An 18,532-nucleotide genomic window follows, 5' to 3' on the forward strand; every position below is an offset into this window, starting at 1 on the left:
AAGTAATTCTCCAGGCGCTCAACCCATTTGCGCCATCGCGTAGCTTGTGAGGGAGGTGTCCCTGTGATGGAGAAGGGCTCCAGAGGAGGTACATTGGCCATGGTGGCTGGAGCAGGGCACTGTGGGTCGTCTGGGCACTTCTAGTAGGCCGTGGAGGAGGTTAGGCCCAGGAGCGTGGGACAGGGTGCAGCCTGATGTCTAGGCGTAGTTGGCAGGCAGGGGGGGCTGTGTGGTAGCCACAGGAATGTGAAGAGAGAGCCGGCACCCTGTAGGCGCACACAGGCACCGGTCCGCCAGAAGCGTGAGGCAGAGCAGGGTCCGCGGGGCCGAGGACACGCCAGATGCGTGAGGACAGTGTTGGAGGCGCGTACAGCGCATGCGCGGGAACACCGGGGTGTCGCGCTGGTCCGGCGTCTGCAGAGGGCGCGAAGGCCAAGGCGCCGGGGCCGCAGGGGCTTATGGGGCACACTGCTGCTCGTACCTTGGTGACACCTCGGTCACGTCGACTTTGGAGGCTGCAGGGCGCTCGGCTCCGGAGGCAGGCGGGAGCCGGGCGGGATCGCCGGAGGGCAGCGCGGGCCGCCGTATGCTCGCAGGCGGGGCCGCCACTACTGCGGAGCGGACCGGGTGAGTCCGGCGGGGCGATGCGAGCAAGGCTGCTCGGGGTCGGGCTGCGGGGCAGCGGGGGGGCCAATGACACGGCACGGCGGTGATGAGCACGCGGTGGGGCCGATGAGACCACCGCCTCGTCGCCAATGTGGTGTCCTGCAATACAACTGGCCGAGGGCCTAGAAATAAAGGGTAGCCGGACACATGTGCTACGTTGGTGGTTCAGTAGCCAACTGGCCACGCCCAGGCTTGCCTGGCTTTTATTTGCAGCCTTACGTTACGTTCACGCAAGGGGTGTACCAAAGCCCCCCTTACGCCTTAGGGGCGACACATGTGAAGGACAGTGGGAGGGGGCGTGTGCTGCAGTGGTAAACCCCACTGGAAGCAACACTACAAAGACCTGCTCCTGTAAACAGGAGGGGCTTTGTAGCTTCACCCGGTGCTTCCTCTTCCTGTGCGAAGTAAACAAGGCTTTTGGGGGTTGTAGTGCATGGTGTTCCATGCCCCCCCCCCCCAGTGGCCTCTCACATGTATTGTGCATTCTATGATTTATACAGGAGAGAAAAGGTAATTCTGGAGCCCTTCATCAAAGGGGATGAACCGCGATTGCTACAGGTAGTCTGAAAGCCCACAATAATGAGACAGTGAGGTCAGTTTTACTGTTGTTTCTTCAGTACAAATTAAGAAAAAACAGAAAAGTGTACATTGTTTGTGAAGAAATTAACTGATTGAGAAATAAGGTATCCAAGGTGTCCAATATAAAAAAGAGTTGGTAGACACAATTGTAATGATGAAAAGTCCACAAGAGATTATGTCTTTCAGAGATGCTTTATCCCAAGTTATATAGAGAGACCCCACCAGGAGCACCCAGCAAGGTGCTCAGCGCAGCCAACTGTAATTTCTCAGGCAGAACACCAACTGCCAGCATGACCCCACCAGTGACCTACAATCGGTTGCCCACAGCAGTATGGCAGTTGTCCTGTGTACCAGTGAGTCTACAAATTTTAAGGAGCTGTGCCCTCACGCTGGGTAAGCCTTTCTTGATGCAGGAGGTCCTTTCTTAATTTGTAGTTTTCTCTCTTAATTTCAAGTTGTTAGAAGTACTTCTAGAGTTGACAGATGTAGGTTCTTTCATAAGATTGTCGCCAATATGTAATGATGAAAAGTCCACAAGCGATGATGTATTTCAGAGATGCTTTATTCCAAGATATATAGAGAGACCCCACCAGGAGCACCCAGCAAGGTGCTCAGCCCAGCCAACTGTAATCTCTCAGGCAGAACACCAACATTCTGATAGATGCATCACATGAACATTCCATTAGAGGTAGAGAAGGATAGCATAGAGAATACCAAGATACCACAATAATTTTGAAGTTGTTGGCTCCAAAGAACAAGGATGGGTTTCAATTGTTTCTAAGAATTATCAAGTTTTACAGTAACGTCATCGTTAATCTTGAAAGTAGAACTTATAATATAAGAAAATTAATGAAGAATAAAGTGAGATGTGTCTAGGACAAAATGTACCATGAGGAATTTGAAGATGTATAAATGTGTTTACCTAATGTACCAACATTTATAGAATTTGTTTAGGAGTAGTGTTATTGCACAAAGATATGTCTGGTGAAGAGATAATAGCTTTGCTTCCAGAGTTTTAAGACAGCGGAAAATAAATAGTCTGTTATAGAAAAAGAGACTTTGGCTGTGTTTTAGGCACTCCACAAATGTAAGAATTTCATTGTTGGCAACACATTCACGTTAAGAACTGGCCACAAGCCCCTTGAAGATATGTTTACAAAAAAAAGGGTTAGGTGCTATATCTAGCAGTATCAAGTGATGGGGTATCAACCTACAGGAATTTATGTTTGATGAGGCGTACATTCCAGAGGTGAGGAATTATGTAACTGAGGTCTTTCTTGATTAGTGAATGAGACTAAGGTAGAATATGTTGTGCCTTATGTTATCTCCTTGCTTGCTGCTCAGCCAGTATGTATGTGATGTCTGTGTGGAATGTTGAATGTTGGATGACAGAGTGAATAGAATGTTAGGGTGCCTGGTGTGGATGTGGAATGACAGTTGATGAGAGAGGGCTGAGCAGTCCGCATTACGTTTGATGCTTCATACAGTAATTCAAGTCTGTGTTACTTTCAATGCTTTTACAGTAATTCAAGTGTGTGTTACTTTCAATGCTTTTTACACTAATTCATTCATATAAGTCTGTTATATGTGTATGCTTCATGCAACAATTCAAGTATGCCTATGTTTCCTTCAATGCTTTGTACGGTGATTCAAGCCGGTATTACTTTCAATGCTTGGTACAGCAATTCGAGTGAATCTGTATTACTTCCAATGCTTGATACAGCAGTTAGTCTGTATTACCTGTATGATTTAATTAATTGTTGTTATTTACATGTTACGAATTTAGTGCTGCAAATTTAGCTTCGTGATTGGTGCTTCTTGTTTTTGCTGATACTTTAAGTTTAGAGGTTAATTTTTTTTCGTAGGGTTGTTCAGAGCTGGTCTCTATACTTATTCAGTGTGGGGTGTGCGCGCGCCCTTTCTACTGTTTTTACCCTACGTAATCTTTTTACTTAGCTTCAGCTGTGCCTTCTTTGCAGTTATTCTATACATACATTGGTACTATTGCATATTACAATTTTATTGTTCCCAAGGGAAGGGAATGGGTTTAGCTATATTACCCTTTCTTTATCTTTACTTATTTGCTTATATTGCGTTTAGCTATATTTGCTTAGGTTGTGTTTACCTATATCTGCTTAGTCTATTTTATTCTGGTCTTATTTTGTAAATACATATATATTGCAAGTTTTATCTTTTGCTTCCTCTTGTATTGCTATGTATTATATTATTGTGTTTATTTCCGTTGAAGAAAAGGGGATATGTTGTGCCTTATGTTATCTCCTTGCTTGCTGCTCAGCCAGTATGTATGTGATGTCTGTGTGGAATGTTGAATGTTGGATGACAGAGTGAATAGAATGTTAGGGTGCCTGGTGTGGATGTGGAATGACAGTTGATGAGAGAGGGCTGAGCAGTGACCATCCTGCTCCTGGTGGGGTTTTCCTCCTGTACATCATACTTCAAATAAAGAGCTTCAAGAAACTACTTGACCATTCATCATTTCATTCACTACAGAAAACATGCCCAAAAAATAGGATGGTTGGCCGAGGGAAGATATTTGTGCGATCACTGGGGGTTTAATGCCAGAAGGAGATTGGAGGAAGGAGCTAGAGTCTGATCCACATTTTGATAAAGTGAGGAAGGTTATGGAGAAAAGGATAGATTGGGAGCATATAACATAATTTTGGATGGTTAGAGAAGAATTGGCAGAGACTGATGGGTGTTTGTTTCGAGGAACAAAATTGATCCTGCTAAAACAAATTTATGCATGAGACTTGTGGATATGGCAAAAGAAAGTCATTTTTGAGTTTCTAAAGCACAAGAAAGATTAAGATTACCATTTTGGTGGCCAGGCATGGATGTGCATGTAGAAGACTGATCAAAGAATGTGTACCATGTTAAATATTGACAATGTTTTAAATTGAGAAAACCACCAATCCATTCTAATTTACTTTCTGAAGGACCTTATGTGTGGCTATAAACATTGTAGGCCAATTATCGACAAAAGTGAACTATATATTAGTTTTTGTTGATCTTTTCTCAAAGTGTCCAAAAACTAAAGGGCCCATTAGGATGATGTACCGGTGAAAGGGACCATCCGCCATAAAGGCGGGGGTCCCGTGGCCAGCATTAGGATGCGCCCGCCACAGTGGCGGGTGCATCCAGCATTCCTACCATTGTGGCAGGTGGTGCACTCAGCACTGCCTTCCACAATGGTAGTAAGACATGCTGTGCACTTCCATGCACATCATGGCAGGCACCGCACGTTGCCTGCCATACTGTGCATGGAACTGTGCACCCCTCAACCCCCCGGAGTCCATGGGGGCCCGCATCGGGCCCCCAAAAAAGACTCCCCATGCCTTTCCGTGGCGGCAGTGCCGCCACAGAAAGGCATCTGTCAAAGCCCATTGTAATATGGCTGGCGGTGTCTGATAGACACCGCCACCATATGAACCCATTTCCGCCCTGGTCTCCTTGCGACCGGGGCGGAAAAGTGGCCAGCGGCCTTTCCTACCGCCGCGGACCGCCCAGCCATACTAATATGGTGGGAAGTCTTTCCGGCACGGATGGCGGGCGAATCGCCCCTGCCAGGCCGGTGTTGGCTACCGCCGGCCTGGCGGGAGCAATCCGCCTGCCATCCTAATGGGCCCCTAAGTTTATTTCAGACATAGCACAAGTGCCATCATTAGGTTTTTTGTAGAAATAGATATGAGGCACCATTTCACCTGATAATAATGTTTAGATTTGTTCAAAAGGGGAAACAGCCATCACAATGCGGGCACACCAACGCACTACCATTACATTGAAACTTTTACAACACAAGATCCATTACAACGCGTGCTATTACAACGCATGCCATTACAACGCAGATGCTACTACAAAGCATGGCATTACAATGGAAGTATGAGTAAGTGTTTAATTTAATTGATATTAATTAAATTTTAATTTAATTTACTTATTAACATTTTTATTAATTTAATTGTATTTAATTTTAATTCTTATTTAATATATTTTAATTTAATTTGATTTAATTTTAATTTAATTTATTTTAATTAAATCTCTACACTATCCAACACTTATATTACTCTCCCTGGAGTTAAAATAGCAATTTTAACACCTACACTATCCAACACTTACCCTACTATTACACCCTCATGGAGTTAGAATAGTAATTTTAACCCCTACACTATCCAACACTAACCCTACTATTACACCCCCCTTGAGTTAGAATAGTAATTTTAACCCCTACACTATCCAACACTTACCCTACTATTACACCCCCCTGGAGTTAGAATAGTAATTTTAACCCCTACACTATCCAACTCTTACACTACTATAACACCCCCAGGAGTTAGAATAGTAATTTTAACCCCTAGACTATCCAACATTTACACTACTATTACATTCCCATTAAGTAAAATAAAAAAATACTTACCCATACTTACGTTGTAATGACATGCGTTGTAATAGCATCTGCGTTGTAATGGCATGCGTTGTAAAGGCATGCATTGTAATGGATCTTGCGTTGTAAAAGTTTTGTTGTAATGGTATGCAGTGTGAATGTATGCGTTGTAACGTCATACATTTTTCAAAAGAGATCAAAGTGTTTTTAGATTGGGATTGAACACAATATTTGTACTCCTTATCTACCAGAAACAAAAGGTGCAGTTGAAGATTCAATAAGACACTAAAATAGGGCATTGAGTTGGCAAAGTCTAGTAGTTTGTGTTGGAGGGAATTGGTGATGCGGTGTCTTAAAGCATATTGTTTAAATTCTATCAATCTACTGATTGGACTCCTTTTCGGTGAATCAGAAGAAAGAAATCAAATTCCAGGTTAGCCTTGGGCTTAAAGTTTGGGTGAAAAGTGATACTATTCAGCTAAGGCGACAGAGGAAATTAAAGTTGCAGTTGGCACATAAAGGCTGATATGATCAGGCGGTAATGCAAAACAAATGGAATTTAAAGTGGGGGAATGAGTAAAAAATAAAAGCTCAGACAGGAAATTATAAGTGGTCGAAGTTTACCGGACCTTTGAAGGTGAAAACGTTGTTTCACATTACCTTAAAAACACTAGATGGGGGAATCTGGAATCTTTGGAGAATTGCAAAACATGTGGCCCAATCAGAAGGATGCAAATTCGATGACAAAAGACAAAACGTCTGCAAGAAATGTTTTAGATAATGAAGGCAGTGATCTTGGTAGTGGTGAGAATGAAATGAAGTGACTGCAAACAGCACTGGTAGAGTGATTAATATATCAAGTGGTCGCGCGACTCACATTCTGATTTCCTATATGATTAAGTTACCAAATCATTGTGTATATGTTTCAAAATTGCATTTTCTTTCATGTTCATTATATTCCTTTATGTGTACAGTATCAATATAGAGAGGAATCTGGACCAAGATGGGGGTGGCAGTGCCTCCAGCAGCAGCTGGAGTATCCGCAGTAAGTATTTTCTTTAACAGTATTCAGCCTATGAGTCTTTGCTTAGGAATCATCTTGATTTTACAAATTACCTATTCACTGACTTCCACTGGCATTGGTTATGGACTTATCAAGAGGCCCTATCAATTATAGGCACTGTCTATTGATTACGTGCGGCGCATATTCACTAAAGGGCATTGGCATTGGTTATGCAAAAGCCAAGATGCCCGATACGCAAGCTGTGAATACAGTAACATCATTGCCGTATTCTTTATCATTGGCATTGCCTGACACCTTTAGCACTAGTCAACCTCGAACATGTCACAACTTTTCCAGGACTCTATTTCAGAGGTAATGATAGTTAAGTCTTACTGGGCTCTCATATAAGTTCCTAATCATGATTTCATATTTAGTTATGGGATAAACATGATGCCCTATTCACCAGCTATGATTGGTATTAATTATAGACTAGCTGTGATGCCCTATTAACAATCCTTTTTGAAGAAAGGGAGTTAGGTTCTTAGAATGTGGGGATGGCTGAACCTTATATGAATATGAAAAATGTATAGATGCCAGCCCACTTTATTTGGTTTTGCTATAAATCATTAGCAATAGATCAAAATCAATTTTGATTTGTTAGGTATATTTATTTTTACCTTCTCTTTGGGTTCTCTTTATAGAAAAAATCAATTGTTTCTATGTCAGAAAAAACACCACAACATATATAACAAATATATACATTAACTTATACACACCATTTACCAAAAAACGTTATTACATACATATAAACATTCACTGTATACTATACACTAGACGTTCATTATATACAACATCGCTTATGCAAATCTATTTTCAGTCGTTCCTCAGGCAAATCTCAGCTCTTTGCCTTATTGACCATCAATGATTACAATTAGAGGAACGGTAGTGAACAAAGTCATACTAAACAGGAGATAACACTCATTATCAATTTCTATGAGTCAACAGTTATTAGTATTTTTAAATTGTATCTCCGTTCTGCCGACGCGTTTCGAACACCACACAACAGTTATGGGTTCTCCTCAGGGCCTTGTCACTTCTATCTGCATGTGTATAGAAAAAAAAAAAAAAAAAAAAGAAAAGCACCAAAAGGTGTTTCAGTGTGAGTTCTCTAGCCTCATATATCTGCAAAAGTTGCATTATACTGCATTTGGGGTCCATATTACCTTTCATGTGGCTGTGGTAATCCTATGTTCGGTTTTAGATCTTTAGAGCTGCAATCTGAATAATAATTCTATTTAGAGCCAGACTTGGATTGAGCCTTAAGGTTACTTTAACAAACACTGCGTGACATACCTTTTTTGAATCTTGTGGGTCCGTGTATGGGCGTCCCCCTATGGCTCGGACACACTTTTCACATGTGAGCAATGCAGGATTGGTTTACTATTTGTGGGCTTGTATTACCTCTCATACACGTGCAGCATCTTTTAACTATCTTCCTACCTTATTCGGTGTACCAATCACTTTGGGGGCGTCTCACTCCATGTGCGGGTTAGTTTATATATACGCGGGCAATCTATCGGAAAAAATAATGAATTCTAAGTACACTTGTTGCTATTTTGATGGAAGCTCTGTCCGATGTATCGTGTGTCCGTACTGACCTTGTTTACAATGGTCCTCCGGACTCTGATTATGCGCGCCGCGTTGTTCCTTTCGAATCACTTTCAGTGGTTGCACTGTTGTGGAAACAAAGCGGAGCGCGTATTAGTTCCCCATTCTTAGCTCAAACTACCTTTCGCGTGTGGTGCCTGTCCCATACAGTCTCTCCTTACCTCCTTCGTGCCTTGCTGCAGCTCTTCCTCACTTCGCTCTGGAAGGCGGCGGCCGTGTAACTACATTACTTATGGCGGCCATGTGACCTCAGGAATTCTGGGAGTAGTAGTTTTTCTTTATTGGTTGCTAGGGAACCTATATGTACTCTTATTTAGATTTCTATTGCCTGAATTAAAACCGGGTTTGTCGTGATGCCCGTGGGTTAATGTTTAGGCATTGCCTCAATATAAGTTGGCCATTCCTGCATTGCGGGTCAACAGTTATTCGTGGAGCCCCATGATAATTCCCATATTTACAATCTTGAAACCTCGGAGAGGGTGTTCAACCCATTTTGCGTGCTATTAAATTTGAGGATGAGGTACGCCTTTTTTCTAAGCAATGTGTCTTCAATATCAATTGGACCTTTGCCTCCTGATTGCACTATGGAACACAGTACAGTCCATTTGAAGTCCATTTCACTGTGATTTGAATCCATAAAGTGTTGGACCATTGGCGCACTCAGTACCTTTTTTTTTAATTCTTGACCTATGTTGGGTGATTCTACTGTTAACCTGCTGTGTGGTTTTCCCGATGTACATTTTTGTGCAGGCACAGACTACTGCAAAGACTACATTGCGTGTCCTGCAGTTCGTGAATCCGTTGTTCTTCCATTTCACATCCCCATGTTCAAACTCAATCCCCTCAATAGTTGAATCACATGAGATGCAATTACCACATTTGTGGTGGCCCTCGATTGGTTTGAGGCCCCATCTGGAGAGTAGGTCACTTTTGGGTTTGGCGGTTGATACATCCGTTCTAATTACACATTGGCCAATGCTCCTATTCCTTTTATAGGCGAAAATAGGTCGGGGAAACGCACATTCGAGCTCCTCCAACAGGTGCCAGTTCTTAAGGACCATTTGTCGTACTTTATGCGTGTCAGGTCCAAACGTGGTTACACATACCAACCTATCCAGGTCGTGTTTTACCTTACGTTCAAGTAAACACTCCCGTGGGGTATAGTGCGCCTTCTTTTTGGAATTACTTAACAGTTTTTTGGGGTACCCTTGGTTCCTCATCTCCTCACAGAACCTTGAAGCATGTTTTTCATATTCGGTCACCTCAGAGCAGTTCCTTCGAATCCGAAGTAGCTGCCCATAAGGTAAATTATCCTTTAGGCTTCTGGGGTGTGCGCTTTGATGGTGGAGGATCGTATTTTTATCCGTCTTCTTTTTAAAGAGAGACGTTTTGAGATACCCATCAGTGTGGTTTATTTCAAGATCAAGGAAAGTCATCTTTTCATTACTGGACTCAAGGGAGAACTTAATGTCTTGGTGTCTCCTGTTGATCCACACGTGAAAGTCCATCAACTCCGTGCGGCTCCCCTGCCACAGGAGCCACACGTCGTCGATGTATCTCAACCATTGTTTGATATGTTTACTGTAGGGGTTATTGGAGTAGATAAATCTGTTTTCATACTCTGCCATATACAATATGGCCATCTCCGGCGCATAGGGGCAGCCCATGGCCGTCCCCTTGATCTGCATATAAAATCGGTCATTAAACCTGAAATAGTTCTTCTTCAGTGTCACTTCTGCTAGTTGCATAATGAACGAGGTTGGGACTTGGTGTGGCCTTTCTCTCTTATCGAGGTATAGTTCTAATACCTCTAGCGCCTCGTCTTGGGGAATTTGGGTGTACAACGACGTGACGTCCATTGTCACCATCAATTCTGTCGACGGGTCAAACTGCATTCCAAAAGTTTTTAACAAGAAGTCAGTGGTATCCTTCAAGTATGACTTTACACTACCAACAAAGGGCTTAAGAAAGAAGTCTATATATTTAGAGAGTGACTCTAAGCAAGACTCACACCCTGAGACGATTGGCCGTCCAGGTGGCTCATCAGGGTTCTTGTGAATCTTGGGTAGGAAATATAAAATGGGCGTCCTCGGAAATTTCTTGACCAAGAATTCGCTTTCTTTCTGCCCCACAAAACCACTCTCCCGTCCGTTTTGTATGATTCCACTGATTTGTCCCTGAATCTCTTTGACAGGGTCCTCAGTGAGTTCTCTATACCACTCCGCATTGTTCACCTGTGCTGCTCCTTCCTTAAGATATTTGTCCTTTGACCAGATCACCACCGCTCCCCCCTTGTCAGCGGGCTTGATAACCACAGACAAATCATCTTTCAGATCTTTGAGGGCAATACGTTGGTCTTTAGTTATATTTTGTTTGACGTATTTTTTAGTTTTCTCCAGTTTGTTTATGGATGATAGCATGATCTGTTCAAACGCTGCAACCTGTTTAGGAATATTTTGGTAGGGAATAATGGTGGATTTGTTCCTCAGGCCTGTCACTTCCACATCAGCAGCAGGTGGTTTATTTGCAAAGAAGGCTCGCAGGCGGATCTTTCTACAAAAGGCTATGGCTTCCAGTTTTAGTTTTGTAAAATCAGTTTGTTGGCTAGGAACAAATTTCAGACCTAGGTTTAGGACTGATTCCTCGTCCTTGGTTAGTATTTTCGTAGATAAGTTGACAACTGTGGATGGTGGGGATTCTATGACTTGTAGAAGTTTCTGTGCGTGCGCATTTCCCATGGAGGTTTGAATCGTGTTTTGGCTTGTTGGCCTTTCTCTAAAAAAACCACCTTCTTGTTTGGGTTATTACCCCTCTCCTCTGCGCCTGATGAATTTGAGGAAGAGGATGTATCAGAGAAGGTTTTAAATCGGTTTCTTGATCGCCCCTGAAAATTATATAGGGCTCCACGAGATTCCGTCTGAGTAATGTAGTCCTCCTTGAGGAATGGGTAAGCCCTTTCTAAGGTAAACGCTTTTGAGTCCCTCTCGTACTGTGCAGATTTCGAATTGATGGTAATGTCTTTAAATGTTAGGATGTCTTTGTCAATTTTCTCAAGAAGTGTTTTTGCATCGGTAACAGCTGGGCTCTCCTGCAGGCTCTTTGTTAAAACCTCAATTTCTTCTAGTTCTTTTAGGCAGAGTCTCTGAGCTGTCTCGATCGTGTGGACCATCAGGTCCCGACTACATTTAGTGTTTATACCACTAAAGCCCTTTTAAATGCCCGTATTCTACTCTCGCGGGTGTGCACCCGCCCTTAACTTTTTGAAGAAAGGGAGTTAGGTTCTTAGAATGTGGGGATGGCTGAACCTTATATGAATATGAAAAATGTATAGATGCCAGCCCACTTTATTTGGTTTTGCTATAAATCATTAGCAACAGATCAAAATCAATTTTGATTTGTTAGGTATATTTATTTTTACCTTCTCTTTGGGTTCTCTTTATAGAAAAAATCTATCATTTCTATGTCAGAAAAAACAACACAACATATATAACAAATATATACATTAACTTATACACACCATTTACCAAAAAACGTTATTACATACATATAAACATTCACTGTACACTATACACTAGATTTTCATTATATACAAAATCGCTTATGCAAATCTATTTTCAGTCGTTCCTCAGGCAAATCTCAGCTCTTTGCCTTATTGACCATCAATGATTACAATTAGAGGAACGGTAGTGAACAAAGTCATACTAAACAGGAGATAACACTCATTATCAATTTCTATGAGTCAACAGTTATTAGTATTTTTAAATTGTATCTCCGTTCTGCCGACGCGTTTCGAACACCACACAACAGTTATGGGTTCTCCTCAGGGCCTTGTCACTTCTATCTGCATGTGTATGGAAAAAAAAAAAAAGAAAAAAAGAAAAGCACCAAAAGGTGTTTCAGTGTGAATTCTCTAGCCTCATATATCTGCAAAAGTTGCATTATACTGCATTTGGGGTCCATATTACCTTTCATGTGGCTGTGGTAATCCTATGTTCGGTTTTAGATCTTTAGAGCTGCAATCTGAAGAATAATTCTATTTAGAGCCAGACTTGGATTGAGCCTTAAGGTTACTTTAACAAAACACTGCGTGACATACCTTTTTTGAATCTTGTGGGTCCGTGTATGGGCGTCCCCCTATGGCTCGGACACACTTTTCACCTGTGAGCAATGCAGGATTGGTCTACTATTTAATTCAGGCAATAGAAATCTAAATAAGAGTACATATAGGTTCCCTAGCAACCAATAAAGAAAAACTACAACTCCTAGAATTCCTGAGGTCACATGGCCGCCATAAGTAAGGTAGTTACACGGCCGCCGCCTTCCAGAGCGAAGTGAGGAAGAGCTGCAGCAAGGCACGAAGGAGGTAAGGAGAGACTGTATGGGACAGGCACCACACGCGAAAGGTAGTTTGAGCTAAGAATGGGGAACTAATACACGCTCCGCTTTGTTTCCACAACAGTGCAACCACTGAAAGTGATTCGAAAGGAACAACGCGGCGCGCATAATCAGAGTCCGGAGGACCATTGTAAACAAGGTCAGTACGGACACACGATACATCGGACAGAGCTTCCATCAAAATAGCAACAAGTGTACTTAGAATTCATTATTTTTTCTGATAGATTGCCCGCGTATATATAAACTAACCCGCACATGGAATGAGACGCCCCCGAAGTGATTGGTACACCGAATAAGGTAGGAAGATAGTTAAAAGATGCTGCACGTGTCTGAGAGGTAATACAAGCCCACAAATAGTAAACCAACCAGGAATTCTAGGAGTTGTAGTTTTTCTTTATTGGTTGCTAGGGAACCTATATGTACTCTTATTTAGATTTCTATTGCCTGAATTAAATAGTAGACCAATCCTGCATTACTCACAGGTGAAAAGTGTGTCCGAGCCATAGGGGGACGCCCATACACGGACCCACAAGATTCAAAAAAGGTATGTCACGCAGTGTTTTGTTAAAGTAACCTTAAGGCTCAATCCAAGTCTGGCTCTAAATAGAATTATTCTTCAGATTGCAGCTCTAAAGATCTAAAACCGAACATAGGATTACCACAGCCACATGAAAGGTAATATGGACCCCAAATGCAGTATAATGCAACTTTTGCAGATATATGAGGCTAGAGAATTCACACTGAAATACCTTTTGGTGCTTTTCTTTTTTTTTTTTTTCCATACACATGCAGATAGAAGTGACAAGGCCCTGAGGAGAACCCATAACTGTTGTGTGGTGTTCGAAACGCGTCGGTAGAACGGAGATACAATTTAAAAATACTAATAACTGTTGACTCATAGAAATTGATGATGAGTGTTATCTCCTGTTTAGTTTGACTTTGTTCACTACCGTTCCTCTAATTGTAATCATTGATGGTCAATAAGGCAAAGAGCTGAGATTTGCCTGAGGAATGACTGAAAATAGATTTGCATAAGCGATGTTGTATATAATGAAAATCTAGTGTATAGTGTACAGTGAATGTTTATATGTATGTAATAACGTTTTTTGGTAAATGGTGTGTATAAGTTAATGTATATATTTGTTATATATGTTGTGTTGTTTTTTCTGACATAGAAATGATTGATTTTTTCTATAAAGAGAACCCAAAGAGAAGGTAAAAATAAATATACCTAACAAATCGCGGAGGGTCTTTCTGTCCCTCCGAGGTGATGTCGGAAAAAGACACACTGTCTTTTTCAGAATCACACATTCAAAATTTAATAGCCTCATCTGCTTTTGATAATATTACTTTCAGTACCTCCGCTCAACAACAAAACGAGTCGGATAAACTTATCAGACTCAAGAAAAAACACATTCGAACGGAGCTCCACGGGCATTTTCTCCTGAAACACCTTAGGGGTGGGACCATCCCATGGGGTCTTCAGGTCAAAAATGTCCCTGTCATATTCACGGAGGACAGTGAATATAAGAAAGGCTTTAGTGGTATAAACACTAAATGTAGTCGGGACCTGATGGTCCACACGATCGAGACAGCTCAGAGACTCTGCCTAAAAGAACGAGAAGAAATTGAGGTTTTAACAAAGAGCCTGCAGGAGAGCCCAGCGGTTACCGATGCAAAAACACTGCTTGAGAAAATTGACAAAGACATCCTAACATTTAAAGACATTACCATCAATTCGAAATCTGCACAGTACGAGAGGGACTCAAAAGTGTTTACCTTAGAAAGGGCTTACCCATTCCTCAAGGAGGACTACTATACTCAGACGGAATCTCGTGGAGCCCTATATAATTTTCAGGGGCGATCAAGAAACCGATTTAAAACCTTCTCTGATACATCCTCTTCCTCAAATTCATCAGGCGCAGAGGAGAGGGGTAATAACCAAAACAAGAAGGTGTTTTTTTTAGAGAAAGGCCAACAAGCCAAAACACGATTCAAACCTCCATGGGAAATGCGCACGCGCAGAAACTTCTACAAGTCATAGAATCCCCACCATCCACAGTTGTCAACTTATCTACGAAAATACTAACCAAGGACGAGGAATCAGTCCTAAACCTAGGTCTGAAATTTGTTCCTAGCCAACAAACTGATTTTACAAAACTAAAACTGGAAGCCATAGCCTTTTGTAGAAAGATCCGCCTGCGAGCCTTCTTTGCAAATAAACCACCTGCTGCTGACGTGGAAGTGACAGGCCTGAGGAACAAATCCACCTTTATTCCCTACCAAAATATTCCTAAACAGGTTGCAGCGTTTGAACAGATCATGCTATCATCCATAAACAAACTGGAGAAAACTAAAAAATGCGTCAAACAAAATATAACTAAAGGCCAACGTATTGCCCTCAAAGATCTGAAAGATGATTTGTCGGTGGTTATCAAGCCCGCTGACAAGGGGGGAGCGGTGGTGATCTGGTCAAAGGACAAATATCTTAAGGAAGGAGCAGCACAGGTGAGCAATGCGGAGTGGTATAGAGAACTCACTGAGGACCCTGTCAAAGAGATTCAGGGACAAATCAGTGGAATCATACAAAACGGACGGGAGAGTGGTTTTGTGGGGCAGAAAGAAAGCCAATTCTTGGTCAAGAAATTTCCGAGGACGCCCATTTTATATTTCCTACCCAAGATTCACAAGAACCCTGATGAGCCACCTGGACGGCCAATCGTCTCAGGGTGTGAGTCTTGCTTAGAGTCACTCTCTAAATATATAGACTTCTTTCTTAAGCCCTTTGTTGGTAGTGTAAAGTCATACTTGAAGGATACCACTGACTTCTTGTTAAAAACTGCTGAAATGCAGTTTGACCCGTCGACAGAATTGATGGTGACAATGGATGTCACGTCGTTGTACACCCAAATTCCCCAAGACGAGGCGCTAGAGGTATTAGAACTATACCTCGATAAGAGAGAAAGGCCACATCAAGTCCCAACCTCGTTCATTCTGCAACTAGCAGAAGTGACACTGAAGAAGAACTATTTCAGGTTTAATGACCGATTTTATATGCAGATCAAGGGGACGGCCATGGGCTGCCCCTATGCACCGGAGATGGCCATATTGTATATGGCAGAGTATGAAAACAGATTTATTTACTCCAATAACCCCTACAGTAAACATATCAAACAATGGTTGAGATACATCGCCGACGTGTGGCTCCTGTGGCAGGGGAGCCGCACGGAGTTGATGGACTTTCCCGTGTGGATCAACAGGAGACACCAAGACATTAAGTTCTTCCTTGAGTCCAGTAATGAAAAGATGACTTTCCTTGATCTTGAAATAAACCACACTGATGGGTATCTCAAAACGTCTCTCTTTAAAAAGAAGACGGATAAAAATACGATCCTCCACCATCAAAGCGCACACCCCAGAAGCCTAAAGGATAATTTACCTTATGGGCAGCTACTTCGGATTCGAAGGAACTGCTCTGAGGTGACTGAATATGAAAAACATGCTTCAAGGTTCTGTGAGGAGATGAGGAACCGAGGGTACCCCAAAAAACTGTTAAGTAATTCCAAAAAGAGGGCGCACTATACCCCACGGGAGTGTTTACTTGAACGTAAGGTAAAACACGACCTGGATAGGTTGGTATGTGTAACCACCTTTGGACCTGACACGCATAAAGTACAACAAATGGTCCTTAAGAACTGGCACCTGTTGGAGGAGCTCGAATGTGCGTTTCCCCGACCTATTTTCGCCTATAAAAGGAATAGGAGCATTGGCCAATGTGTAATTAGAGCGGATGTATCAACCGCCAAACCCAAAAGTGACCTACTCTCCAGATGGGGCCTCAAACCAATCGAGGGCCACCACAAATGTGGTAATTGCATCTCATGTGATTCAACTATTGAGGGGATTGAGTTTGAACATAGGGGTGTGAAATGGTAGAACAACGGATTCACGAACTGCAGGACACGCAATGTAGTCTATGCAGTAGTCTGTGCCTGCACAAAAATGTACATTGGGAAAACCACACAGCAGGTTAACAGTAGAATCACCCAACATAGGTCAAGAATTAAAAAAAAGGTACTGAGTGCGCCAATGGTCCAACACTTTATGGATTCAAATCACAGTGAAATGGACTTCAAATGGACTGTACTGTGTTCCATAGTGCAATCAGGAGGCAAAGGTCCAATTGATATTGAAGACACATTGCTTAGAAAAGAGGCGTACCTGATCCTCAAATTTAATAGCACGCAAAATGGATTGAACACCCTCTCCGAGGTTTCAAGATTGTAAATATGGGAATTATCATGGGGCTCCACGAATAACTGTTGACCCGCAATGCAGGAATGGCCAACTTATATTGAGGCAATGCCTAAACATTAACCCACGGGCATCACGACAAACCCGGTTTTAATTCAGGCAATAGAAATCTAAATAAGAGTACATATAGGTTCCCTAGCAACCAATAAAGAAAAACTACAACTCCCAGAATTCCTGAGGTCACATGGCTGCCATAAGTAATGTAGTTACACGGCCGCCGCCTTCCAGAGCGAAGTGAGGAAGAGCTGCAGCAAGGCACGAAGGAGGTAAGGAGAGACTGTATGGGACAGGCACCACACGCGAAAGGTAGTTTGAGCTAAGAATGGGGAACTAATACGCGCTCCGCTTTGTTTCCACAACAGTGCAACCACTGAAAGTGATTCGAAAGGAACAACGCGGCGCGCATAATCAGAGTCCGGAGGACCATTGTAAACAAGGTCAGTACGGACACACGATACATCGGACAGAGCTTCCATCAAAATAGCAACAAGTGTACTTAGAATTCATTATTTTTTCCGATAGATTGCCCGCGTATATATAAACTAACCCGCACATGGAGTGAGACGCCCCCGAAGTGATTGGTACACCGAATAAGGTAGGAAGATAGTTAAAAGATGCTGCACGTGTCTGAGAGGTAATACAAGCCCACAATTAGTAAACCAATCCTGCATTGCTCACAGGTGAATAGTGTGTCCGAGCCATAGGGGGACGCCCATACACGGACCCACAAGATTCAAAAAAGGTATGTCACGCAGTGTTTTGTTAAAGTAACCTTAAGGCTCAATCCAAGTCTGGCTCTAAATAGAATTATTCTTCAGATTGCAGCTCTAAAGATCTAAAACCGAACATAGGATTACCACAGCCACATGAAAGGTAATATGGACCCCAAATGCAGTATAATGCAACTTTAGCAGATATATGAGGCTAGAGAATTCACACTGAAATACCTTTTGGTGCTTTTCTTTTCTTTTTTTTTTTTTTATACACATGCAGATAGAAGTGACAAGGCCCTGAGGAGAACCCATAACTGTTGTGTGGTGTTCGAAACGCGTCGGCAGAACGGAGATACAATTTAAAAATACTAATAACTGTTGACTCATAGAAATTGATAATGAGTGTTATCTCCTGTTTAGTATGACTTTGTTCACTACCGTTCCTCTAATTGTAATCATTGATGGTCAATAAGGCAAAGAGCTGAGATTTGCCTGAGGAACGACTGAAAATAGATTTGCATAAGCGATGTTGTATATAATGAAAGTCTAGTGTATAGTGCACAGTGAATGTTTATATGTATGTAATAACGTTTTTTGGTAAATGGTGTGTATAAGCTAATGTATATATTTGTTATATATGTTGTGTTGTTTTTTCTGACATAGAAACGATTGATTTTTTCTATAAAGAGAACCCAAAGAGAAGGTAAAAATAAATATACCTAACAGATCAAAATTGATTTTGATCTATTGCTAATGATTTATAGCAAAACCAAATAAAGTGGGCTGGCATCTATA

General features: G+C 42.1%; 4 long non-coding RNA genes across 4 annotated transcripts; 2 read left to right on the forward strand and 2 right to left on the reverse strand.

Moving 5' to 3' along the window:
* Positions 1 to 7,659: 7,659 nt before the first annotated feature.
* On the reverse strand, positions 7,660 to 8,050 carry LOC147730483 (uncharacterized). The gene is made up of 3 exons (XR_015308582.1): positions 8,001 to 8,050; positions 7,871 to 7,925; positions 7,660 to 7,747 (listed from the first exon to the last, which is right to left on the reverse strand). It is a non-coding gene; the product is annotated as an uncharacterized LOC147730483 (long non-coding RNA).
* A 4,017-nt stretch (positions 8,051 to 12,067) lies between these two features.
* Positions 12,068 to 12,475, reverse strand: LOC147730484 (uncharacterized). The gene is made up of 3 exons (XR_015308583.1): positions 12,412 to 12,475; positions 12,281 to 12,335; positions 12,068 to 12,156 (listed from the first exon to the last, which is right to left on the reverse strand). It is a non-coding gene; the product is annotated as an uncharacterized LOC147730484 (long non-coding RNA).
* Positions 12,476 to 13,190: 715 nt separating this feature from the next.
* Positions 13,191 to 13,564, forward strand: LOC147730485 (uncharacterized). The gene is made up of 3 exons (XR_015308584.1): positions 13,191 to 13,254; positions 13,331 to 13,385; positions 13,503 to 13,564. It is a non-coding gene; the product is annotated as an uncharacterized LOC147730485 (long non-coding RNA).
* A 4,152-nt stretch (positions 13,565 to 17,716) lies between these two features.
* LOC147730486 (uncharacterized) lies at positions 17,717 to 18,105 on the forward strand. The gene is made up of 3 exons (XR_015308585.1): positions 17,717 to 17,766; positions 17,843 to 17,897; positions 18,018 to 18,105. It is a non-coding gene; the product is annotated as an uncharacterized LOC147730486 (long non-coding RNA).
* The last annotated feature ends 427 nt before the right edge of the window (positions 18,106 to 18,532 follow it).

The sequence above is a fragment of the Lissotriton vulgaris genome, chromosome 2_1 (genome assembly GCF_964263255.1).
Source record: "Lissotriton vulgaris chromosome 2_1, aLisVul1.2, whole genome shotgun sequence".
In the NCBI taxonomy this organism is placed as follows: domain Eukaryota; kingdom Metazoa; phylum Chordata; class Amphibia; order Caudata; family Salamandridae; genus Lissotriton; species Lissotriton vulgaris.